The sequence below is a fragment of the Salvelinus alpinus genome, chromosome 31 (genome assembly GCF_045679555.1).
Source record: "Salvelinus alpinus chromosome 31, SLU_Salpinus.1, whole genome shotgun sequence".
Taxonomy (NCBI): Eukaryota; Metazoa; Chordata; class Actinopteri; order Salmoniformes; family Salmonidae; genus Salvelinus; species Salvelinus alpinus.
The window spans coordinates 21796980-21823235 of NC_092116.1; the positions used below are offsets into that span (position 1 = coordinate 21796980).

Sequence of the window (26256 nt, forward strand, 5' to 3'; positions counted from 1 at the left end):
GGGCGCAGTGCGCGCTAACCAAGGGGGCCAGGTGCACGGTGTTTCCTCCGACACATTGGTGCGGCTGGCTTCCGGGTTGGAGGCGCGCTGTGTTAAGAAGCAGTGCGGCTTGGTTGGGTTGTGCTTCGGAGGACGCATGGCTTTCGACCTTCGTCTCTCCCGAGCCCGTACGGGAGTTGTAGCGATGAGACAAGATAGTAATTACTAGCGATTGGATACCACGAAAACTGGGGAGAAAAGGGGATAAAAAAAAAGAAAAGAAAAAGAAAAAAAAAGAATTGCAATAATAAAGCTAGTCAATGACCACCCCATCGGTGGAATGCAAGCTGTAGGTTTTATCACCAAACCATCACAAATCAATTGCTAGCGCCAAGCCCCAGATGCCCAACTCAGTCACACTCACACAGATGAGAGTACACATCAAAGCTATTCGATGCATAAACAATATAACATAATCTTGTATTTTTTCTACCATAACTGACAAACTGAGAATCTGAGATCAATAAAAATGACCTTGTCTTCAATCCATCAATAGCCTAGACTTACTGCAGGTGTGTGGAGACACATTGTACAATATGAGGAGGAAATTGTAGTCCTAAAATAAGCATTCCAGTGTCACTGACATACCAAAATAGTATTTAGTTTTACTTGGTAAAACAACGCTGTTCGCTCAACAGCCCTATTTGGAAGTTGATAACTTGGTAGCCTACAGACAGATTAGTCTTCTCTTTTTAAATCAAATTTTTTTCTGTGCGACACAGGCGCGTTTCTCTCACTCATCACAGAAATGGCCACGCGTTGGTCTATGTTGACAAATCATAAATCCCGTCTGGCCCAGCACGAATCAATTATCAGGCACATTTTCACATTACGTTTTGAAGGGGGCAACCAGAAAAATTACGGAGGAGTGAACTTGAATTCGCCAAACGCTGATTGCTTTTGTTTGAATTTTTACATTACAGTTAAAAGTACTTTTCATGCCACAAGAGGTACTGGATCCAGGGAAATATGTTCCGGAAAGAAACAGTCCAAAATTGAGAGACGAGTCAAAAGTATAACCTTTTGGACGACCTTTTGGAGTCCCATAATGCCTGGTGAAAACCAAACACAGAAATCTGACACACCCCCTTGAATCAGCTTTTCTTTTGTCGGAAGAGAAAAACATGCACACGTCTTAAAATACTATTTATAATTTTATCAAATGTATTGCACAACTTCATTTGTTTTATCACTTTACACATTTTGGTATCTACCCCTGTAAACGCCTGATGACGTGAGTGTAGGCAAGTTGCTTAATACAAACACATTTTCTCCCACCACACTTTCACCACCTCTCCTTGATTACCTTTGTCCTTTTTTGAAAGGAGCCGGTAGAGGAAGCATGAGTTGAGTAAATCATAGACCATAGACACGATAATCCGGTGTCTCATTGTGACACGCTCAGAACACCATCCATGGAGGAAGCACCTCCCCACAATTCTCAACCAATGCGGCTCCGGTACGAGTCTAATCCTCTGAATATGTTGACAGTTGGAGAAGTTGCTTGAGCTGCACTGAGATTTCAAAAAATAGGTAGCCAACAGTGCTATAGAACACTAGAACACTGCTGTGCACACATTTTGGACTATGCTAAACAATCTTAACCATAGAAACTTGCTGTTTTGGTGCTGGAGATGAAGGCTGAAAGTGGCAGAATGGCCCTTTAACGCAAAATGGAGAGGTGCACATAATTGAATGAAATACTTCCCAAAATAATATTTAACTTAAAACTTGTAAAAAACTGAATTTGTTTGAATGTCATGCTTTTTCTATTTTAATATGGAACATTAATCAACTAATTCTAGTCACAAGTATATCCCAAAGTTGAAGGGTTTATTGATCACCTTGTCACTGGAAGCCACCCCCAGTTTCATCAGCAGCATATGCAAATAGAGGGCCCTGCGTGTGAGTTGATAGAGGAGAGGTTTGGGATTCACAGATGGACTGCATCCCAATAAATATCTCCTTTCTCATGAAGTATGCACTGCACACTCCCAGTAATGATTTCATCAGTGGAAATTCTGTCCCACCAATGCTTACACAAAGCTAATGCTTTTACATCCATGACATGGTGTGCAAGTTCACACAGAAATGTGGAGAAGTGGCCTGGAACTAAGAAACACTATCTGCAAAATTCTGAACGGATAACCAATTATTTTTGAAGACTGGCAAGAGTCTACAGTAGTCGATACTAACGTGCCCAGTTTGACTTGGACTGAAATAGGATCTCGAGTGCATAGCCTGAGTCACCTCTCCTTTTCAAAATCCAGTGGTGGGGGTCAGAGGGGAGGGACCTCTGACGTTCTCATCCAATGGAAGCAGAGGATACAATTGAGCTCTTTCCCAGGTCTCAACTCCATTAGAGAGGATCCAAGGTCCCTTCTTCAGATCGCCTCCAATGACATGAGAAAGGTAGACATTAAGGACAGGGAAGCAAAGTTTGAAAAGCTAGTCATGGTTTCAGACTCATCCCACGTGAAATTAAATTAAGGTGATGACACAATAGTAATATACAATCCTGTTAGATGGGAGGGGATAGACTTGCGTTTTCTACATGCAAGAATAAGGAGCCGGAGGCAAATATTTTTTTAAAAAGAGCTTTTATTTTGTGAAACTTTTACAGACAAAAAATATTAATTGGAACAATAATTATTCCTTTTAAACTGGATAACACATTAAACAAAAACTAGTCAAGTGATGCTAACCAGAACTCTGCTCCAAAAGGCTTGGACTGGCAATGAGTGTCATCATCCACATAAGTGGCTTGCTGCAGTGTGAGTTCTAACACTCATACCGTGGTTGACGGGTTGAATGCAGGATGGGGAAGAAAATAAATAAATAAAATCAGAGCTGAAGACAGGGAAAAGTCTTTCATTGGTTGGCACGTGGTCGTACATGTAGAGGGGATGACTGAGATGAATGTTGTAGAATGAAACCAGTCACTCCCGCCCGTCGATGTACACACCCACATTTGCCTGTAAAGTGTAAAGAAGCTCCTTAATAAAATTGACATAAGATACATGGAAATTGTAATTGAAAAAAAATTGCCCTTCTGGGATATTTATTACATTTGACTTGAAATTCAGCAGTGTATATAATGAGCGAAACCACCGCTTAAATAATAGTCAAATATCTAAATGTATTTCTTCATAGTTATACGTCAAAGACAAGCTCCAAAGACATGCGTGACGGCAACTAAAATAACCCATTTTGCCAGGTCAAATATCCTAGCGAGACTTCACCTGATTGGCGACGAGACAAATAAAGTTGCATTTATTTAATTTAATGTTAAAACACTTACCATAGAAAACATACTAGACTAAAGAGCCCTTTGGGCCAAGTGTGCCCTGTATCCAACTATTCTTCAACATACCTTTCTCATTTGTGTTACGATGGCCATAGGGGTGGTGGCAGCGTTGGGGTAGTGGTGGGCCAGAAACTTACCTCACGGTGTACCAGGACCCAGAACCCCTTCTCAGGGGTGAGACACACCCCACGAGATGTCATGTTTAATTGCTATATTGTAATTTACTTCGCCACCATGGCCTATTTATTGCCTTACCTCCCTTGCACTCACTGTATATAAACTTTATTTGCTTTTTTCTACTGTATTATTGACTGTGTTTTGTTTATTCCATGTGTAACTCTGTTGTATGTGTCGAACTGCTATGCTTTATCTTGGCCAGGTCGCAGTTGTAAATGAGAACGTGTTCTCAACTAGCCTACCTGGTTAAATAAAGGTGAAATAATTAAAAAAATTACTTGCCACAGATCCATTTCCAACCCAGTCCTCCACCTCCCAGTAGGCTCTGTGGCTGCTGAACCCCTGGGTGGCGAGGACACACGGCACCTGGGTGAAGCGCTGGGCTGACAGGGGGAACTTCCTAGCCATCTTGCTCCGGTCCCCCCGAATCTCACAACCATGGGACTCCCTTCTGAACAGGAGCGATGGGTGGGCTGTGCTGGGGTCAGGAGTCACCTCAACTGAGAGGAGGAGAAGGGATAGGTAGAGGAAAACTACAATCCATTGTTGAATTCATTTTCCAAAGTTGAGCATACATAGGGTTAGCAACACACCAGACACTAAATATAACACAACATGGAAGCAGACTCAGGACTACACATTAGCTCACCTGTGAACTCTTTAACCAAGGCAATCTGAGGGATAAACAGAAGGTAACAATTTATTAGAAAACATAAAATTGCAAATGTTTAATGGTGCACATCTGGGCCCGTGTTCATATGTTGTCAGACTAGGAATGCTGATCTAGAACCAGAGGGGTATCCTACTAATCAGGTTTGAGGAGTTGTGAGGTGGCTTAGGTCAGGTCTGAGTGCAACTCGGGATAACCAGTCATACGAATGTGGCTCACCTTTACATCAGGTAAATGTTTATGGCAACAAATCCTTCAAAACCAAACTGCTCCCAGGCAGGCTAACTCAGGGCTAAAGCCCTTTATCCTGAATGAAGTGTTGGAGTTGAGACCAGTGAATGAAGTCTGATTCTCCCTCCCCCTGCAAAGACATCATAATCTCCTTCTTTGGAGGAAGATTAAATTATTTATCAATCAAATCTTTGTTAAAATACCTCACATTATTTAGTAATGACAGAATGCATTATAAACTTCACGCAAAGTAAAACTTGTGTACGACTCAATACAATTCCTACATCAATAAGTGAAGGGAAAGCGGTCCTTGAGCATTGATCGGCACGCCAATGACAGCATTATGATTATTTAAGACAGGATTTCTAAAAAAACATTTCACATCATAGCCTTCTGAATCTGCAAAGATAACCAACTTCATTTGTATTTCAGCACCAATGAAAGTGTGGCATTGACTTGCCCATGGATTAACATTTCAATGAAGACTTTGGCAACCGACTAGCCAAGTGTGACATCCATGCGCAGTTACAAGCCTTCTAGAGTTAGTATTTGGCGGACGAGCAATAGCCAATGTCGTAGTACAGATGAAGACTGAGCTAGAATTTGAAGACAACTGAAGCTGGTTTGCTTTCAAAACCTTGAGTGATCTAGCTTGCTTCATTGTATATGCAGAGAGGTGTACAGAGTTCAAACATTAGCAACACCTTCCTAATATTGAGTGGCACCCCCTCTTGCATTCAGAACAGCCTCAATTTATTGGGGCATGAAATCTACAGAGCTTCAAAAGCATTACACAGGGATGCTGGCCCATGTTGACTCCAATGCTTCCCACTGTTGTCTCATGTTGGCTGGTGGACCACTCTTGATACATGGGAAACTGTTGAGCATGAAAAAAACAGCATAATTGCAGTTCTTTACACATATCGGTGCCCCTGGCACCTACCATACCCTGTTCAAAGTCACTTCAATATTTTGGCTGTGCCATTCAGACAACGTACAAAAGCCAAGTCTTTTATTTCACCTTTATTACTTTAAGTCTCAATTGGCCTCATTCATCTACGCTGACTGAAGTGTCTATAACAAGTGACATCAATAAGGGATCGTCGCTGTCACCTGGTCAGTCTCATGGAAAGAGCAGGTGTTCTTAACGTTTGGTATAATCTGACTTTGGCTGTGTTGACACAGGCAGGCCAAATCTGATCTTCTGTCCAATCACATCAGATCTTTCTCAGAGATGATCTGTCAAAGACCAAGTAGTGAAAAAAGATCAGGATTGGGCTTCCTGTGTAAAAGCAACCCAATTGGTATTTTGACCAATCAGATCAGGGGTGCATTCCTTTGCACAGGTGTTGCGGACGTATGCCAGATCTTACAAAGCCTGGATAGGCATTTTAAGTAATAGCAAACCACATGTTTTAGGACTCAAGCGCCCGACAGCACAGATTAAGTGACACACCACCATTGGGCAAAGCATGCAAAGTCTGAGCTGGGGGAACACAACCCAGATCTTGTGCTAATAACTGGGCAACAGATCTTAAATTAGACTTCCTGTGTAAAGGCAGCAATTAAGATCTTAAAGGCTGAAGTGACTATGTCAGACTGAATACAGACCTGAGACAGCATCGCCGTTTGTCAAGTAGCCCATCTTGGGTAGTTTGTCCATGTTTTTCATTAAATTCTCCCGAAGGTCTGCCAGTAGAACTAAGGGGATGTTGACGCTGCATAGTCCTCTGATGCCATCTGGAGGAGCAGGAGGGAAGATTCTGAAAGGAGGACGAGCGAGAGATATTTAGAATGAATTAAAGGAGTTAAACATGCATGATGCATCAGAGAGAATAAAATAGATGTCGCACGTCAAAAGTCTGATTTATGACCCTATGTCATGATGACGTGTGGGCTTCCGGTCAGGACATCCTGGCGGGAAAGTGACCATTTGGTTATGCCCATATATGTGCATCCTGTTCCTGTTCTCACGCCATAGAGTGAGTGCGAAAAAATGTATATAATGTCTTTGAAGTTGTCATGATGCTTGATGTCTAGGGACCTCTTTGAACTGGGTGGGGGGATGAACATTTCAAAGAGTATGGCCCCCACCTATTTTAATGCCCTTAGGTTTGTTGTCTATGAAACAGGAACGTCTGGGAGGGGGCTTGTGTCTGTGTGTGTGTGTGTGTGTGTGTGTGTGTGTGTGTGTGTGTGTGTGTGTGTGTGTGTGTGTGTGTGTGTGTGTGTGTGTGTGTGTGTGTGCGTGTGTGCGTGTGTGTGTGTGTGTGTGTGGGCGGGCGTGTCTACCGCAGTGTTAGAAACAAGGTCCCTTCTCAGTGTGTACATTTCAAGCTTTTAACAACAATAAACAGCCATATAAATAATGATTCTCGGCCCACCACACAGCCTATGGATGTTCGGTGCATGTACACCGGGGGATTTTGAAACAGGTAGATTACAACACCAACGTATTGGGGTTAAGAAAAGATCATAAAGTTAATTTCAGATTTAGGTTTAGAGGGTAATAACTTTAGGGAAACCACATTTCACACTATGTATAGTCATAGAGAGCCAACAAATCAAGGTGTAACCGGGATGAATGGATATTAAATGTACAACAGGAGTCCTCTGTAACAAGCAATACGTGTTAAATATGTCACAGTCAATCATGACAGCCTCTTTTTGAAAGGCCTATGATCTGAAGGCCCTAAGAATCGCTTCAATGGCCTATAGCCCTGACGTCAAAGTGACAATTTTAGCCTGAGAACAATATGCTGGTGCTAATGCGACAAAGTCTGTCAATTCTCATGTATCTTCCATAGCAGGCAATGATGTCAACTTTTTTATGCCTGTGTTTAGTTTTAAATGGGTGGATTATCCCATTTTCATAACACTTATGAATAAACTGGACAATCTTTTCCAAAATCGTGAACAATTACGGCGCTGGCCACGGCTATCCTTGAAACATACCCAGGACCTAAATGCCCGACGGATTATATAACCATGGAGTGAAAATTTACGGAGTTTTGATGGACCGTGCAAGAGAGCCAGGCAGTTTGATGGGGAATTGGACACGGATAATGGGGATGGTTACCCAAGCCCTTTATCTGTAAGAAAGGCATAGTAAAAAGGCGACATTAATTATGAATGGCTATAAAATGTATGTACTTGATTTCTGAATGAAATAAAATGGTTTTAAAAGCAGTATCTCACCACTTAAGGAACGGTAAGCTCTTGTTTTCACTCTCACCCTGGTCTGTCACGGAGAAAAACGAGAAAAGCCATGTGCGCGCGTGTGTGTGCTGTCGTAGGTGTGTGTGTTTCAAAAAACAAAAACAAAAAAGGGAAGGGGTGTGTGTTCAAAAATGCCCATGCATCTGCGCTCAAAGCTCTCTCTCTCTATGCAGGGGTCGTTTGAAACCCAGGTTTACAATATCCTGCAAAACAGATGCCTACCCCCAACCATAAAGTGTGTCGGTGTCTTTTAAAAACGGACACTTACGATTCATTAACACATAGGTCTTTCAAATCCTAATTTAGCTCAGAATCTAGGTGTTATCCCGGAGGATGTAGAATATCAAAAGGGTAATACCGTCTCGACACCCCAATCCTGTTGTTTGAACCGACTACCTTTGTAATCAAATATACCGTTTGTTGCATACCGGATAGCGCCCGGGAAAAAAACGTCACCCCTGCTCTGTAAACTCATTCCTTAGTATCTGGTGTTAGGGGCACAACCGCGGAATGAGTCTTGTGAAAAAGATAAGTCCCCATTCTGCTAGAACCGTTTTAGCGCAGCTGCAATCCCACAGGCCTGCAAACCACAATAGTTATCGGACTGAACAGTTAAAAAAACATCCTCTGGGAATCCCGCCTAATGGAGCTTTCTGAAGGTGAGTTCGTGAAAAAATATTTATTAGATTTGTATGTTGAGGAATTGTTTGAACATTATGGATATTATAGTAATATTAAACATGCGTTGTATGTGTTTTAAACCGATGACAACAAAATAAAATTTATGTCAAATGCACATATTCATGTAATTTAAAAATGTATATCGTATAACATGTTAATATTATCTAACGTTCGCAGGATATGCAACATTAAGCCAACTGCATCCCGGGGATAAATTATATGGAACAGCCTTCATTAGAATGGAATTCCGATGAGCAACGGATGGACACATAATTTTACGAGATATCGATATGTCAACTGTATGTATTTTTTATGATAAAATGTACACCCGACATCGAAAACCATACACCCCTGGAGGGCATGATCGAAAAGGAAGGGGTACCCCCGGAACATGAAGAGTAAAACCTTGAATTCGGACGATTTCCCCGCTTCAAATGACATTTCGGAGGTCTCTGATTTGCGGTTGTTTGTGATGGGCAGAAAACAGGTTAAGGACAACTCCGAGGCTGAAAACATTCAGTCATGATATTCTAAAACAGGAAGACAACGATTTTTACAGATATTCAGAAACGGATGGACAATAATTATTATTATATTAGTTTTTTAAATATATTTTTTTTAGGCAATACGTCAAATGGACGTATTCTTATAAGTTAAAATGTATCTATTTCGTATAAATACAGGTTAACATTATCTAACGTCTGTATGACACCCAGAGGCTACCGGGCATAATTGATTGGGAACCGACAGAGTTAGACGGGGATTCTCAGAAGGAAACTGCGCCCGGTCCTTTACGTAGCCCTTCAACATCACACTATTTTCGACGTAAGTCCAAATAAACAACAAAAAAACATTTTTTAATCCATAATAATATTTATACATTAAAAACAAAAAGTGTGCACCCTATTTTAAAAGCTATTTTTGTGTTTACAGCGGACAGCCAACAAACAGGGGTACATGCTGCATTAGGGACTCTGAACGACTTCGGAAGAGCAGATGAAACAGATGCTATTCTACAGTTTTGGACTAACGGCCTTACCCTAACTCCAGACACCAGCCCAGAACAGATCAAATGATAATCGGTGAATCCTTCCTTCCTCATGGAACTTTTTATGTATACCAAAGTAGCAAATATTTAACAACGTTTCAACATCCGGTATTGCAACATTTATGAAAGACAATGACATACAATTTTAGGCAATTATCGATATAATGTGTTACATAGTGTGCAGCTGCGACAACTTTAGGTAATATACTCTCTCTCAGGCTATGAAAACAACAAGAGATAGGACATTGACTCCTGAGTGTTGATAGGTCTTAGATTTTATAGACAGGGTATCTGTAAAACACATTGTGACAACTATTGAAAATGCAAAAAGGGGTTTTCAGAAATACATTTTGTTTGACAGATTTGTATTATTATAAAAAGTAATATAAAAATTATCAGAATCTTTAGTATTATTATGTTACATGCGAGACATACCCAGAAATGTCAACGTAGACAACATACAAGAATGTGTTTACCAGGCTGTGTTCCTTTTTCTCAGACTAACACACTGTAGAGTTTCCTATTTCCTAAAGAACAATCACTAAGACAAAACACAAAAAGTTGTAATACAATCAGTATACATGGCATTCTATATGGAAAACAGGTACATTTTGAAAGATTATGATGTTGATGTGATTTTTTAAATTCATTTCTCAATTTAGGATAATACTGTTTATTTTATACTTTACTTAAATTGTATTATTTATCTTGCCTCATACCAGGCTAATACACTACCAAGCCATGCAAACAGCTAGGGAATTAACCCAGAACCGTTGTGTGTCTTTCTTGGACCAATAAATGATCAAGAATACCAATAGGCATGATCTGATCCTCAACCCTATCACGACATCCTATAATGCACAGACATATGCAAAACCATAAAACTCTGACAAGAAAACAATGAAAACCTTAACATGACTACATGCACTGCCATTATTTTTAGTTACCATCCACCAATGGTTGAATTGGGTACTTTTTATTTGTACATGCACCGAGCCTCCAAGTGGCTGGAGCCATACAACAGGCTAAATTAAAAAGACCCATATAAAAAGTATGTGAAAAGCTGGGGTCAAAAGTATTTTTTATGTTTGGTTTTTGTTACAACCAACAGGTCTTCCTAACATTCGACATAACTAGTAAGCCTTACGAGGGAGATTAGAACCCAAAAGTAATAGGGGGTAAGAAAGATCCTAAAGGTAATTTCATATTTCGGTTTAGGGGGTTAAAACCTGTTATGGCTGCAGCCCGGTGTCGGTACACTTATGACAACAGCCCGTCCAAGTGCAGGGCGCGAAATTCAAAAGATATTTTTTAGAAATATTTAACTTTCACACATTAACAAGTCCAATACAGCAAATGAAAGATACACATCTTGTGAATCCAGCCAACATGTCCGATTTTTTAAATGTTTTACAGCGAAAACACCACGTATATTTATTAGCTCACCACCAAATACAAAAAAGCACAGACATTTTTCACAGCACAGGTAGCTTGCACAAAACCAACCTAACTAACCAAGAACCAACCAAACTAACCAAGAAACAACTTCATCAGATGACAGTCTTATAACAAGTTATACAATAAATCTATGTTTTGTTCGAAAAATGTGCATATTTGAGGTATAAATCATAGTTTTACATTGCAGCTACAATCGGAAATAGCACCGAAGCAGCTAGAACAATTACAGAGACCAAATTGAAATACCTAAATACTCATCATAAAACATTTATGAAAAATACATGGTGTACAGCAAATTAAAGACAAACATCTTGTGAATCCAGCCAATATTTCCGATTCTTTAAGTGTTTTACAGCGAAAACACAATATAGCATTATATTAGCTTACTACAATAGCCAACCACACAACAGCATTGATTCGTTAGGAGCTATTAGCCGTCTATAACAACAGCTTTTCAGAAGCCAATCCGGAAGTCCTTTCCGCGTCTTCCTGAACAAAGGAAATTGGGGTCCTGTCATTCCAAGCGCTCTCTTTTGACCATAGAAAGAGCTAGAGACCCCATTTCACCTCTCACAGCCTATTGACATCTAGTGGAAGGCGTATGAAGTGCATGTATACTAATAGATTTCAAGCAAAAGATTAGGTAGGCCCTGGAACAGAGCCTCGATTTGAGATTTTTCACTTTCTGACAGGAAGTTTGCTGCAAAATTAGTTCTGTTTTACTCACAGATATAATTCAAACGTTTTTAGAAACTTGTTTTCTATCCAATAGTAATAATAATATGTATATTGTACGAGCAAGAATTGAGTACGAGGCCGTTTGAAATGGGCACCTTTCATCCAAGTTACTCAATACTGCCCCTGCAGCCCAAAGAAGTTAATAACTTTAGGGAAAACAATATTCACACTATGTGGATTATAAACATGTACATACATAGAGAGCCATCACATCATGATGTAACAGGGATGAGTGGCGATTCAAAGTACAACAGGAGTCTTCTGTAACCTGCAATACGTGTTAAATATGTTTTACATACATCCATGAATGAATAGTTTCACAAACCCCCTTTAAAGTTTTTGTAAGAAAGTTGTAACAGGCCTCATTCAACAGTCTAGAGATGAACCTAGAGACACCAAAACATCAACGTTTAGAGCAGCTTGGAGATTATTCCCCATGTAAGGGGGGCAAAGAGCTGATTTACCTAACTCTGTACAAACCAAAGGAATTTCCAGAGTTAGCAAACCCTGACACTGGGTATGATAACTCTGACTCGTATGTCTAATGATTATTGTAGATGTTTACACCTGAGGGAGTTTACAGTAGGTCAATGAGATGTATAAAGGCAAAGAGAGCAACAAATTGATCTACGTGACCTCAAAGAAGGACAGCCTACTTTATAATAGAGAATGCAGGGATGTGTAATTTTTGTTTTTAAGTCAGCTTAACGTATATACTAGTACAACATATTAGGTACATACACTTCAATCATTAGAATTATTTTCGTACACTCGTGAAAACATATACTTCGTTTTTACACGTATTCTATAATAATTTAAGTTCAATAAAGATAAAGATAAATAAAGAAAACATACAAATCTAATATATATTTTTTCACGAACTCACCTTCAGAAAGCTCCATTAGGCGGGATTCCCAGAGGATCTTTTTTTAACTGTTCAGTCCGATAACTATTGGGGTTTGCAGGCCTGTGGGATTGCAGCTGCGCTAAAACGGTTCTAACAGAATGGGGACTTATCTTTTTCACAAGACTCGTTCCGCGGTTGTGCCCCTAACACCAGATACTAAGGAATGAGTTTACAGAGCAGGGGTGACGTTTTTTTCCTGGGCGCTATCCGGTATGCAACAAACGGTATATTTGATTACAAAGGTAGTGGGTTCAAACAACAGGATTGGGGTGTCGAGACAGTATTACCCTTTTGATATTCTACATCCTCCGGGATAACACCTAGATTCTGAGCTAAATTAGGATTTGAAAGACCTATGTGTTAATGAATCGTAAGTGTCCGTTTTTAAAAGACACCGACACACTTTATGGTTGGGGGGTAGGCATCTGTTTTGCAGGATATTGTAAACCTGGGTTTCAAACGACCCCTGCATAGAGAGAGAGAGCTTTGAGCGCAGATGCATGGGCATTTTTGAACACACACCCCTCCCCTTTTTTGAAACACACACACACACATACGACAGCACACACACGCTGCTTTTTCTCTTTTTTCTCCGTGACAGACCGGGGTGAGAGTGAAAACGAGAGCTTACCGTTCCTTAAGGGGTGAGATACTGCTTTTAAAACCATTTTATTTCATTCAAAAATCAAGTACATACATTTTATAGCCATTCATAATTAATGTCGCCTTTTTACTATGCCTTTCTTAAAGATAAAGGGCATGGGTAACCATCCCCATTATCCGTCCCCAATTCCCCATCAAACTGCCTGGCTCTCTTGCACGGTCCATCAAAACGCCGTAAGTTTTCACTCCATGGTTATATAATCCGTCGGGCATTTAGGTCCTGGGTATGTCTCAAGGATAGCCGTGGCCAGCGCCGTAATTGTTCACGATTTTGGAAAAGATTGTCCAGTTTATTCATAAGTGTTATGAAAATGGGATAATCCACCCATTTAAAACTAAACACAGGCATAAAAAAGTTGACATCATTGCCTGCTATGGAAGATACATGAGAATTGACAGACTTTGTCGCATTAGCACTAGCATATTGTTCACAGGCTAAAATTGTCACTTTGACGTCAGGGCTATAGGCCATTGAAGCGATTCTTAGGGCCTTCAGAACATAGGCCTTTCAAAAAGAGGCTGTCATGATTGACTGTGACACATATTTAACACGTATTGCTTGTTAGAGGACTCCTGTTGTACATTTAATATCCATTCATCCCGGTTACACCTTGATTTGTTGGCTCTCTGACTGTAGATAGTGTGAAATGTGGTTTCCCTAAAGTATTACCCTCTAAACCTGAATCTGAAATTAACTTTATGACCTTTTCTTAACCCCAATACTTTGGGGTTGTAATCTACCTGTTTCAAATTCCCCCCGGTGTACATGCACCGAACATCCATAGGCTGTGTGGTGGGCCGAGAATCATTATTTATATTTTTGTTTTATTGTTGTTAAAAGCTTGAAATGTACATACTGACAAGGGACCTTGTTTCTAACACTGCGGTAGACACACACACACAAGCCCCCTCCCAGACATTTCTGTTTCATAGACAACAAACCTAAGGGCATTAAAATAGGTGGGGGCCATACTCTTTGAAATGTTCCTCCCCCCACCCAGTTCAAAGAGGTCCCTAGACATCAAGCATCATGACAACTTCAAAGACATTATATACATTTTTTCGCACTCACTATGGCGTGAGAACAGGAACAGGATGCACATATATGGGCATAACCACATGGTCACTTTCCCGCCAGGATGTTCTGACCGGAAGCCCAAATATGGGTGTGCACACGTCATCATGATATAGGGTCATAAATCAGACTTTTGACGTGCGACATCTACTTTATTCTCTCTTGCATCATACAAGCACGTTGATTCACCTGCAATGACCGAGTGAAGACTGTCCACACATCTTTATATGAAAGCGTTAGATTAGTGTAAGCATTGACATGAAGAAGTTTTCACCATAGTTGCATCCATGACTGGGAGTGTAAGACAAGCCTATATGTCTGGAGAAGAGTACAATCGATTCAGGCAGTGTGTGAGAAAATTAAAACCATGAATGATCATGGGGTAAATTGTGAGTGATTTTGTTAGTGGAATTAAATAATTCCTACAATATACTCATTCATTAAATTCAATCTGTCTATTTATAAGAATTTGTAAGATACTTATTAACATAAAAATAGACAGGATACAGTCATATTAAAATTAGATAATAGTGTTTATTCTCGGAGCACGCTCCCATTTGATCATAAACACAGGTTTATATACAATATATGACGTCATAGATTACAGAATGAGTCTCATTGTCCTGACAAATAGAAAACAGGTTCAAAAGTTAATTCTAACCTCACAGGACACTCACATGAAACACCATATAATCATTTATCCTGAAGGCTCACTATAATTGATTACCACTTTAGCAGACAACTCAAGATAATGAAAGACCTAAAAAGTGACCCACAGCCTTATCTAAACATCTCAGGGCTAAGTTGGGTCAGTTCAACCATAGTTTAACGACCCTTTCTGCTTATTTTATGACCCACAACACAAATCTCTTTTCACCAGGCATGCAGAGTTCAATTTGTTATAGTTTTATCTAAAGCTAGAATTTGTTTTAACTATTTATTAACAAAATTCCTAACAGATTTACAAATAGCATTTAGTTATTTATGATATAAAGGGATTTTTAGATCAGTCAATCAACTCAGCTGCAATGTCAAACACACCTAATAACTCACATCAAGAAGCTCAAAGGTGTCAGCCAATCAACCACTCCAGTGCAAAACCTCTGCTCGTCAGCGCTGTGATGTGATCTTCAAGCACACGGTTCCAATGGGACGTTGTGCTCACCAGCTCCTCCACCCTCCAGGGCCTAAGTGTTAGATCAGCCCCACCTTGCTGACCTGGGCTAGGCGGAACGCATTCACAAACTCGAGTTGGCTAATCACTGCATCCTGCAAGGGGGCAAGTAGACAAAACAGATCAGGGAGGATTTATGTGATTTGATATGTCCTGGACGTTGCAGATAGAAATGCAATAAGTAGTACAGACTCAATTTCCTGATAAATCTGACAGACATTTTCGGTTCTACATGATACATTTCTGAATGTTCTGCAACATTCCACCCCACCGCTGAAGAGGTCAAAGAGTGGTCTTCAAGGCATGGTAATTTTCAGTAGCACAACAATTTGTAACCCCCATGGGAGGTTTCCATGATTTACTATTGATTTCTAAGGTGAAAGACTGCAAAATTACAACAGTGTAACATAGCCAATTCAAATGAAAAGTCACCTCACAGAGTAGGACTGAAGAGTTTAATTTCTCTGCCTCATTCCGAGTTGCCTTCAGCTTCTCCTTGACCACTGTCTGGTCTTTAGCCAGCTGAGCCTGAAGTTATGACCATAGGTGTTAGCATTACTGCTAGAACAAAAACCTGCACACAGGGTCATATTCATTAGGCACAAAATGAAATCCCAACAAATACAATAACCAAAACCCAGGGTGGGGGAGGGGGGACTGTCTACCCAAACTAGTCCAATAGGAAACAGTCTTCTGTTCCACATTTGTTGTGGTGTGTCGTAATGAACACAGCTCGGGATCAGTGTCAAAACAATATGAAACGAAAATAAACAAGTATTTATTGGAGTTCAGGTAGTCCCTCCTGGTTTCAGACAGTTTGCATCCACTTGGTTCCTAATGAATACAACCCTGGATTGATGAACAATTGATCCAAAACCCATTCTTACCTTCTGAGCCAAGAACTCTACCTGCATCGATACAACCTGGTGTGCCGGCACCTGGTGAGCATCACACGCCCCACACAGGATGGTCTTGTCGGTGCGGCAGTAACACTCCAGGAGCCTGTTATGGTTCAGACACCTCTGCTCCAGGTTAGCCAGGGATCTGACCAGCTGGTGCCTGGAAAACCAGGTATTGTGGACCCTTGCATGCGCCAGGCAGTACGACGACAAACACACCAGGCAGGTCTTGACGGCCTTGGGCACCCTGTCTCCTATGCATACGTCACAGGAGACCTCTCCCGGAGCCATAGTCGGCTGGTTGACGGCCTCGTCCTTCACTTGGCCCCTTGAAGCTTTCCACAAGGTCTCTCAAGACTATGTTGACCTGGATGTTAAGGGTAGATGTGAAGCTAGTCTTGCACAGATTGCAGGGTCTCCACTGATTTTCCAATAGCCTTCAAGACAAGGCTTGCAAAAGGTGTGTCCACAAGGGATTGTGGCTGGGTTGGTGAAAACACCAAAACAGATAGAGCACAGGAACTCTGGCATGGCACTGTACAATGCCATCTCTTCAAGCTGGGGACAAATGTTGGAAAACATTGCAATCCCTTTGAGTTTCAAATTATTTAGTCTGTCATTTCTTAGTGGCACAGACAAGAAAATGTAAAAAAAAAAAAAGAGACTAGTCTGTAAAAAACACATTTATAAAAAGTAAACATTACAGCCAAAATCACCACAAGTCACATTTTTTAAATATATACATTTGAGACAACCAAAAGCTGATGTTTTGTGCATCTTTTAATGTTTGCGCAAGTGGTGTAAAAAAAATAAAAAATAAAAAGTGGGTTATGTACAGTGCAAGTAAGAATTTAAGTGTATAAGCTTAAATTCCCCACCTCCCACTCAACTACAAACACAACATTTGACTAAAAGTCCTTGTCAATTCCAAATGGGGATGGTGCAGCATAGTTCACATTTGACAAACTTTTCCCTTAGACTAGTCAAAAGTTTTCCTTTGAAACTCACCTCTCTTTGTGTGCAGCGTAGCACTCAAAATGAAACGATTCTCCTCTTCTGGAGGTAAAGCAATCTGATGAGTTTTCATAATTGCTTTCAGGTGGCATTTTGTACTGTTAAGCTCCTCCCTCTTTCATGAAGAAACAAATTAGGTTTAGCCCTGCAGTACACAGATTGAAAACATTGTAATGCTTTTGGTACTTTCAAGACAACTGGGAACTCGGTTAAAAACTAGCTGTGATCTTCCGGTCAGAATGACCATTCAAAACTATTTTTCCCAGTTGGAGATTTTTCCCCGTTGTTTTCCCAATTCCCAGTTGTTTTGAACATAACATTAGTCCCTGTTCAGAGGTAAAACTACACTGGAGAGGCATACAACCACAGGTAAGAACTTTGATACATTTTTTACAAATTGATTGAATTTATTTGATCATTTAAAGTGGAAGTAGACATCACATACATCAAAGGAGGTATACTGTATGTTGGGCATTGAGAACAGATGGCTTCGAGTGGCATCAGTGAGCCTAAACATTACTGTAGGCAAAAATATAGGCCTTTAGGTAATGCTCCCCCACCTACGGTAGGCTACCTGATCATCTAACCTCCCTGTTTGTTCAGCTATACAGTGCCGTGAAAAAAGTAATAGCCCCCTTTCAGATTCTCTATTTTTTTCGATATTGAATGTTATCAGATCTTCAACCAAAACCTAATATTAGATAAAGGGAACCTGAGTTTACAAATAACAAAAAATATATATACTTATTTTATTTATTTAACTTGTTATGGATAGGGGGCAGCATTTTCACATTTGGATGAAAAGCATGCCCAGAGTAAACTGCCTGCTATTCAGTCCCAGTTGCTAATATATGCATATTATTAGTAGATTTCGATAGGAAACACTCTGAAGTGTCTAACTGTTTGAATGATGTCTGTGAGTATAACAGAACTCATATGGCAGGCAAAAACCTAAGAAAAAATCAAACCAGAAAGTGGGAAATCTGAGGTTGGTCGTTTTTCAACTCATTCCCTATTGAAGATACAGTAGGCTATGGGTCATGTTGCACTTCCTAAGGCTTCCACTAGATGTCAACAGTCTTTAGAACCTTGTCTGATGTTTCTACTGTGAAGTGGGGCAGAATGAGAGTTGAATGAGTCAGAGGTCTGGCAGAATGCTTTGAGCTCATGACGCTCGTTCACGTGAGAGTGAGCTCTGTTCCATAGCTTTTCTACAGACCAAGGAATTCTCCGGTTTGAACATTATTGAAGATTTATGTTAAAAACATCCTAAAGATTGATTCTATACTTCGTTTGACATGTTTCTACGGACTGTAATATGACTTTTCGTCTGAACTTTTGACTGGACCTGCCCGCGCGTCATGAGTTTAGATTGTGTACTGAACGCGCGAACAACAAGGAGGAATTTGGACATAAATTATGGACTTTATGGAACAAATCAAACATTTATTGTGGAACTGGGATTCCTGGGAGTGCATTCTGACGAAGATCATCAAAGGTAAGTGAATATTTATAATGCTATTTCTGACTTATGTTGACTCCAACATGGCGGATATCTTCTTGGGTTGTGTTGGTCTCTGAGTGCCGTACTCAGATTACTGCATGGTTTGCTTTTTCCGCAAAGTTTTTTTGAAATCTGACACAGTTGCATTAAGGAGAAGTATATCTTTAAATCTGTGAATAACACTTGTATCTTTTATTAATGTTTATTATGAGTATTTCTGTGATTTGATGTGGCTCTGTGCAAATTCACGGGATGTTTTGGAGGCAAAGCCAAATGTAAACTGAGGTTTTTGGATATAAATATGAACTTGATCGAACAAAATATACATGTATTGTGTAACATGTTGTCCAGGGAGTGTCATCTGATGAAGAATATCAAAGGTTAGTGATACATTTTATCAATATTTCTGCTTTGTGTGACTCCTCTCTTTGGTTGGAAAATCGCTGTATGCGTTCTGTGACTAGTTGCTGACCTAACATAATCATATGTTCTGCTTTCGCCTAAAAGCTTTTTTTTCAATCAGACACTGTGGTTGGATTAACGAGAATGTTATCTTTAAAATGGTGTCTAATACTTGTATGTTTGAGAAAATTGAATTATGAGATTTCTGTTGATTGAATTTGGTGCCCTGCAATTTCATTGGCTGTTGGCTAGCGGAACCCCAGTCCTAGACAGGTAAATAAAGTTGTGCAACACCCAATGCCCCTGTGTGAAAAAGTTATTGTCCCCTTACACTCAATAACTGGTTGTGCCACCTTTAGCTGCAATGACTGGAACCTCGCCCAGCATGAATGAATTATCAGGCACATTTTCTCATTATGTTTCGAAGGGGGCAACAAGGAGAATTACAGAGGAGTCAAGTTGAATTAGCCAGACGATGATTGCTTTTGTTAGAATTTTTACTTTGCAAACAGTGAAAAGTATTTTTCATGCCACAAGAGGTATCGAATCCTGGCAAATGTGTTCTGGAACGAAACAGTCCAAAACTGAGAGATGCCGGATCCGGCTCAAATTAAGCACTGCCGTTAGTATGAGGTTCTTACTGCGGAATGCAGGGTTTGGTTTTCGCCAGACATAATGGGACCCATCCCTTCCAAAAAGTTTATTCAAGATTGCCAAAAGCACCTGGGTGATCATCAAGAAACTTGGAAGAATGTTCTATGGACAAATTATTTAAAAGTTTAACTTTTTGGACAACAAGGGTTCCATTATGAAAACCAAACATTGAAATCTGCCACACCCCTTGAATCTGCTTATCTGTTGTCGGAAGAAAAAATATGCACACGTTTAAAAACAATATACTACTTAAGATTTTTTATATAAATTTATTGCATAACTAACTTACTTGTTTTATCACTTTACACATTTATTTTGGGATCTACCCTTGTAAACGTAATTTGCCTGATGACATGCGAGTGTAGGAGAGTTATTTAATACAAACACATTTTCTTTCACATTCCCTCCTTGATTTCCTTAGACCATTTTTTTTTAAAGGAGGCGATAGAGGAATGAGGAGAGAGGACGCAGGAGTTGAATAAATCATGGTCCAGACGCGATAGTCCGGTGTCTCATTGCGACTTGGCTCAGATCTCCAACCACGGAGGATGCACAGCCTGTACACGCACCTCTCCAAAATTCTCAACCAACGTGGTTCCGGTACAAGTCTAATCCTTTGAATATGTTGACAGTTGGAGAAATTGCTTGAGCTGCACTGAGAATAACAAAAATAAGAAGCCAACAGGCCAATATTATAGAACATTGCTGTGCGTACACAATTTGGACTATGATAAACAAGATTCCAAATACCTCTAACCGTCGCCTCTGTGTGAGTTTTTTCATGTGCATGATGTCAGAAGGCTCTCAATATTCCAAAATGTGATTGTTACGCAACAGGACAGGTACCCGCACTGCACTCAAACCAAGGCACGCTGCCTGCTAATTATCTATAGGCTATGTTTCAACTTGTCAATTTCAAATAATTTTCTAACAAGTTTTATTTTCTAACAATAATTTGTATTGAGGTGCGTTCCGCCTCCTCGTTAATTCATATAAGTAGCCCATGTCACTGTTGCGGACAATTTATGTTTAAGGCTTAGTGAGCCGGACAAATTTCTCTCTTCAACAAGAGCCCAAGCACTTCCCCGGTGTTTCCCCCAGATCAAGTATGAAGACATTGCATATCTCTAGTCAGAACAGGCCTTGCACAACCATTTTCCCCCAGCACATTTTCTCACTGGTACCCGCATTTCCTTCATGGTTGTTTTCCTCACAAATTGAACTTTGGACATGTGTGCGTTCCTGTCAAAGTAAGTGGCTTATTTTCTGTATAGCATGTTGTCGTTTCTGCTGTAGCACACCGTATGTATGTATGGACCATAATGTATTTACTGTTTTATTCACATGTTTTCAAGTCTGGTGACTAATAATGCATTCTGATTCTTGCATATATTGTAATGGACACATGTCTAAAATACTTTTTTGAATGTTGTATTGATTATAATGAGCTAAATGCTAAGCTATTTGCGGCACCATGTTTGTTGACATCATACAATGCATTCTGGTTGTCACGTAAGCGTCTGTTATAACAAGGGATAGGTCACTTAACTGACTTCTGGTGCTTTCAAGACAACTGTGAACTCTGAAAAATACTAGATAAAATCATGATGTCAATGATCTTCTGGTCGGAAAGTCACAGCTCTAGAAAGAGGGCGAGTTGGAATTCCGAGTTGGATAACCGTTCAAAACTATTTTTCCCCAGTCGGAGCTCGTTTCTAATTTTCTTGAATGCACTGAATGTTGAGATTTCCCAGTTCCCATTTTTTTACGCAGCATCAGATTGGAACTTTGGTACGTCAGGGTTGCCAGCTCAGACCTCCCTTTCCAGGGGGTTTATTTAGCGTATAAACTTCTCGTGTTTGCCCTCCATTTATTGATAAATCCCACATCACAGTAATATTTCCTGCATCATATCCCCCCACTTCTACCCACCATGGACTTGAAAACAGAAAAATTGAATGAAACCCCTCACAAACCCCCCTAAAATGGTTTCATCCCTGTTTAGCTTTCACGCTACGGTTAGGCTAGGCAGTAGGCTTGAATTTGGTGTGATGATCTGTGAGGTGAAGCTTGCCGTATGTGACAGGGATTGAAATCTATTATGGACTACAAAGAGAAACCCAGCCGCGACTTGCCCAGTGACACGAGCCTACCAGACGAGCTAAATGCATTTTATGCATTAGAAGTATGCATGAGAGCATCAGCTGTTCTGGACGATCACGTTCTCAGTAGCCAATGTGAGCAAGACCCTTAAACAGATCAACATTCACAAAAGCAGGGCCAGATGGATTACCAGGACATGTACTCAAAGCATACACTGACCAATTGGCAAGTGTCTTCAATGACATTTTCAACCTCTGCCTGACCGAGCCTGTAATGCCTACATGTTTCAAGCAGACCACCATAGTCGCTCTGGCCAAGGGAGAGAAGGGAATCTGCCTAAATGATTACTACCCCGTAGCACTTCGAGAGGCTGGGACTAAACACCTCCCTCTGCAACTGGATCCTGGACTTCCTGACTAGCCGCCCCCAGGTGGTAAGGGTAGTCAACACTACATCCACCACGCTGATCCTCAACACTAGGACCCCTCAGAGGTGCTGCTTAGTCCCCTCCTGTACTTCCTGTTCACCCATGACTGCGTGGCCAAACACAAAACCAACACCATCATTAAGTTTGCTGATGACACAGTGGTAAGCTTGATCACCAACAACAATGAGACAGCCTATAGGGAGGTTGTCAGAGACTTGGCAGTGTGGTGCTAGGACAACAACCTCTCCCTCAATGTGAGCAAGACAAAGGAGCTGATCGTGGACCACAGGAAAAGGCGGGCCGAACAGGACCCAATTAACATTGATGGGGCTGTAGTGGAGCAGGTCGAGAGCATCACCAACAAACTATCATGGTCCTAACACACCAATACAGCCATGAAGAGGGCACGACAAAGCCTATTCAACCTCAGGAGACTGAAAAGATTTGGCATGGGTCCTCAGATCCTCAAAAAGTTATACAGCTGCATCATCGACAGCATCTTGACTGGTTGCACCACTGCCTGGTATGGCAACTGCTCGGCCTATGACCGTAAGGCACTATTGAGGGTTGTGCGTATGGCCCCGTACATCACAGGGGCCAAGCTTCCTGCCATCCAGGACCTCTATACCAGGCGTCAGAGGAAGGCCCTAAAAATGGTCAGACTCCAGCCACCCTAGTCAGATTGTTCTCTCTGCTACCGCATGGCAATTGGTACCGGAGCGGCAAGTCTAGATCCAAAAGGCTTCTACCCCCAAGCCATTAGACTCCCCCAGCTAATCAAATGGCTAACCAGACTATTTGCACTGGCTCAAATATTCCACTGCTTGGGCTCCTGTTCTTCTTTTAGAATATTATACTAAAAGTATTGTGTAGCTCCTGCACATAAATATAAACAGTACCAGCACCCACAATGAGTACAGGCACCTATTTCAGTCCAAGTTAAGCACTGATCTTTACACATTGAAGACCACATGAATATTGATTACTGCAGTCACGGATTTAAGCACGAGTGATTATATAGAATATAACAATTAATCCGTAAATGCACAAACCAATGCATTTTACCGGAGTCACCGACAAAACAGGAGACGGCAAACGAACATACAGTAGGTTGGCAACAATGATGAATATATACTCTGGCTTGCTGATGCTATGTATTGGCCATCGAGAGGCTTTGAAGCCACCGGTCGGCCATATTTGTGCTCCCTCCTAGAAGCAGTACTTCTAACAATTATTTTGTTGTTGTAGTGGGGACAGTAACATTAGTAATCTCAAAATTATACTTTTAAGGTACATTTGACACATTTTGTATAGCTCACATAATATAAAGAAAAGTAGTTGTTAAGGTGTCTAATATAATACACGTGCCAAAATAGAATGTAGACATTAATAAATGCATTTCTATAGCTTCCAAAACTATTTATTTTTTACAGTGGAGGGAAACAAGATGGCGCCGATAGAGATGGCAGCTTCGCTTCTAGTCCTTAAGAAACTGTTCAGTATTTAAAAAATGTATGTATTATTTCTTACATTGTTTGCCCAGAAAACCTTAAGTGTTATTAGATACAGCCGGGAAGAACTATTGGATATCAGAGACGTCAACTTACCAGCACAACCAGCACTACGACAAGGAGTCCGACTTTCCCAAAGCGTATCCTTTGTCTGCACCTCCAAGGGCATTTTAACTGATTCTGTAGGCCGACCCGAAACAACGGAGGAGAGGGAGCCAGAGCGGTCTTCTAGTGAGGCTTCGGAGGTGCGCACACCAGCCACCGCTTCTGAATACATTACTCGCTAATGTCCAGTCCCTAGTTAACAAGGCATCAGAGCAAGAGTTGCTTTCCAAAGAGATATCCGGGATTGTAACATACTCTGTTTCACGGAAACATGGTTAGTTTGGAATATGCTGTCAGAGTCGGTACAGCCAACTTGATTTTCAGTGCATTGCGGTGACAGGAATAAACATCTCTCCGGTAAGAAGGGCGGGGGTATATGTTTCATGATTAACCTCTTGACGCTAGGGGTCATATATATATATTTTTTTTAAATAACGTTCCCAGGGTAAACGGACTATTTCTCAGGTCCAGATCGTAGAATATGCATATAATTTACAGATTAGGATAGAAAACACTCAAGTTTCCAAAACTGTCAAAATATTGTCTGTGAGTATAACAAAACTGATTCTGCAGGCGAAAACCTGAGAAAATCTAACCCGGAAGTAATTCATTTTAATTTTAAATCTGTGTTTCCTGGCCTGTCTTTCTTCCATTTAAAGGGGTATCAACCAGATTCTTTTTTCCAATGGCTTCCTCAGGCTGTGACCAGGCTTTAGACATAGTTACAGGCTTTTATTTTGAAAAATGAGCGAAATTTTTCAAAACTAGTCAGGTGTCCTCTGATTAATTCCTGCGCGCGAGAGAGGTAGCTCTCCATTTTCTCTTTCTCTCTTATTGAATAGGTTACGGTCCGGTTGAAATATTATCGATTATGTTTGTTAAAAACAACCTGAGGATTGATTATAAAAACATTTGACATGTTTCTACGACCATTACGGATACTTTTTGGAATTTTCGTCGAACGGAACGAGGCTTTGGTTTTCTGAACATAACGCGCAACCCAAATGGCGTTTTTTTTTGTTATAAAAGTAATATTTATCGAACAAAAATAACATTTGTTGTGTAACTGGGAGTCTCGTGAGTGCAAACATCCGAAGATTATCAAAGGTAAGCGATAACTTTTATTGCTTTTCTGACTTTCGTGACCAAGCTAACCAAGCTAATATAAGGCTAACTGTTGTAGCATTGATTGATAGACTCACAAAAGCTTGGATTGCTTTCGCTGTAAAGCATATTTTCAAAATCTGACACGATTAACAACAAGCTAAGCTGTGTTTTGGTATATTTCACTTGTATTGCATGATTATAAATATTTTTTATAATATTTTGTGCCCTGCAATTCAGCAGTTGTTTAGGGAAATGATCCCGTAAAAGGGATCCGTAGCGCAGAGAAGTTAACGACTCATGGTGTAATCGTAACAACATACAGGAAATCAAGTCCTTTTGTTCACCTGACCTAGAATCCCTTACAATCAAATGCCAACCGTATTATCTCCCAAGAGAACTTTCCTCGGTTACAGCCGTGTATATCCCACCCCATGCCGATACAAAGACGGCCTTCAAGAAACTGGACTTTATGCAAACTGGAAACCATATATCCTGAGGCTGAATTTATTGTAGCCGGGGATTTTAACAAAGTTAATTTGAGAACAAGACTACCTAAATTCTGTCAGCATATCGACTGCATACACGAGCGAGTAACGCGCTCGACCATTGCTACTCTACCTTCTGCAATGCATACAAGGCCCACCCCCACCCTCCTTTTGGCAAATCTGACCTTGACTCCATCTTGTTGCTCCTTTTCTATAGGCAGAAACTGAAACAGGAAGCACCCGTGCTTAGGTCCCACGCTGATCTGACCAATCGGATTTCACGCTTGTTTCGATCACGTCGACTGGGATATGTTCCGGGTAGCCTCAGAGAATAACACTGACGTATACGCTGACCCAGTGAGCAAGTTCTGACTATTAAAACCTTCCCGAACCAGAAACCATGGATGGATGGCAGCATTCACGCTAAACTGAAAGCATGTTCCACCACATTTAATCAAGGCAAGGTGAGTGGGAATATGGCCAAATACAGTGTAGTTATTCCCTCCGTAAGGCAATCAAACAAGCAAAGTGTCAGTATAGAGACAAAGTGGCAGTCGCAATTCAACGTCTCAAACATGAGGCGTATGTGGCGGGGTCTACAGACGATCGCGGATTACAAACAGAAAACCAGCCCCATCGCGGACATCGACATTTTGCT

General features: G+C 40.7%; 1 long non-coding RNA gene and 1 pseudogene across 1 annotated transcript; one reads left to right on the forward strand and one right to left on the reverse strand.

Annotated features, from left to right (window-relative positions):
- Positions 1–3022: 3022 nt before the first annotated feature.
- LOC139561586 (E3 ubiquitin-protein ligase TRIM47-like) lies at positions 3023–16827 on the reverse strand (annotated as a pseudogene).
- LOC139561795 (uncharacterized) lies at positions 7836–10183 on the forward strand. Its single transcript, XR_011672220.1, has 3 exons — positions 7836–8302; positions 8502–9149; positions 9258–10183. It is a non-coding gene; the product is annotated as an uncharacterized lncRNA (long non-coding RNA).
- Positions 16828–26256: the final 9429 nt, after the last annotated feature.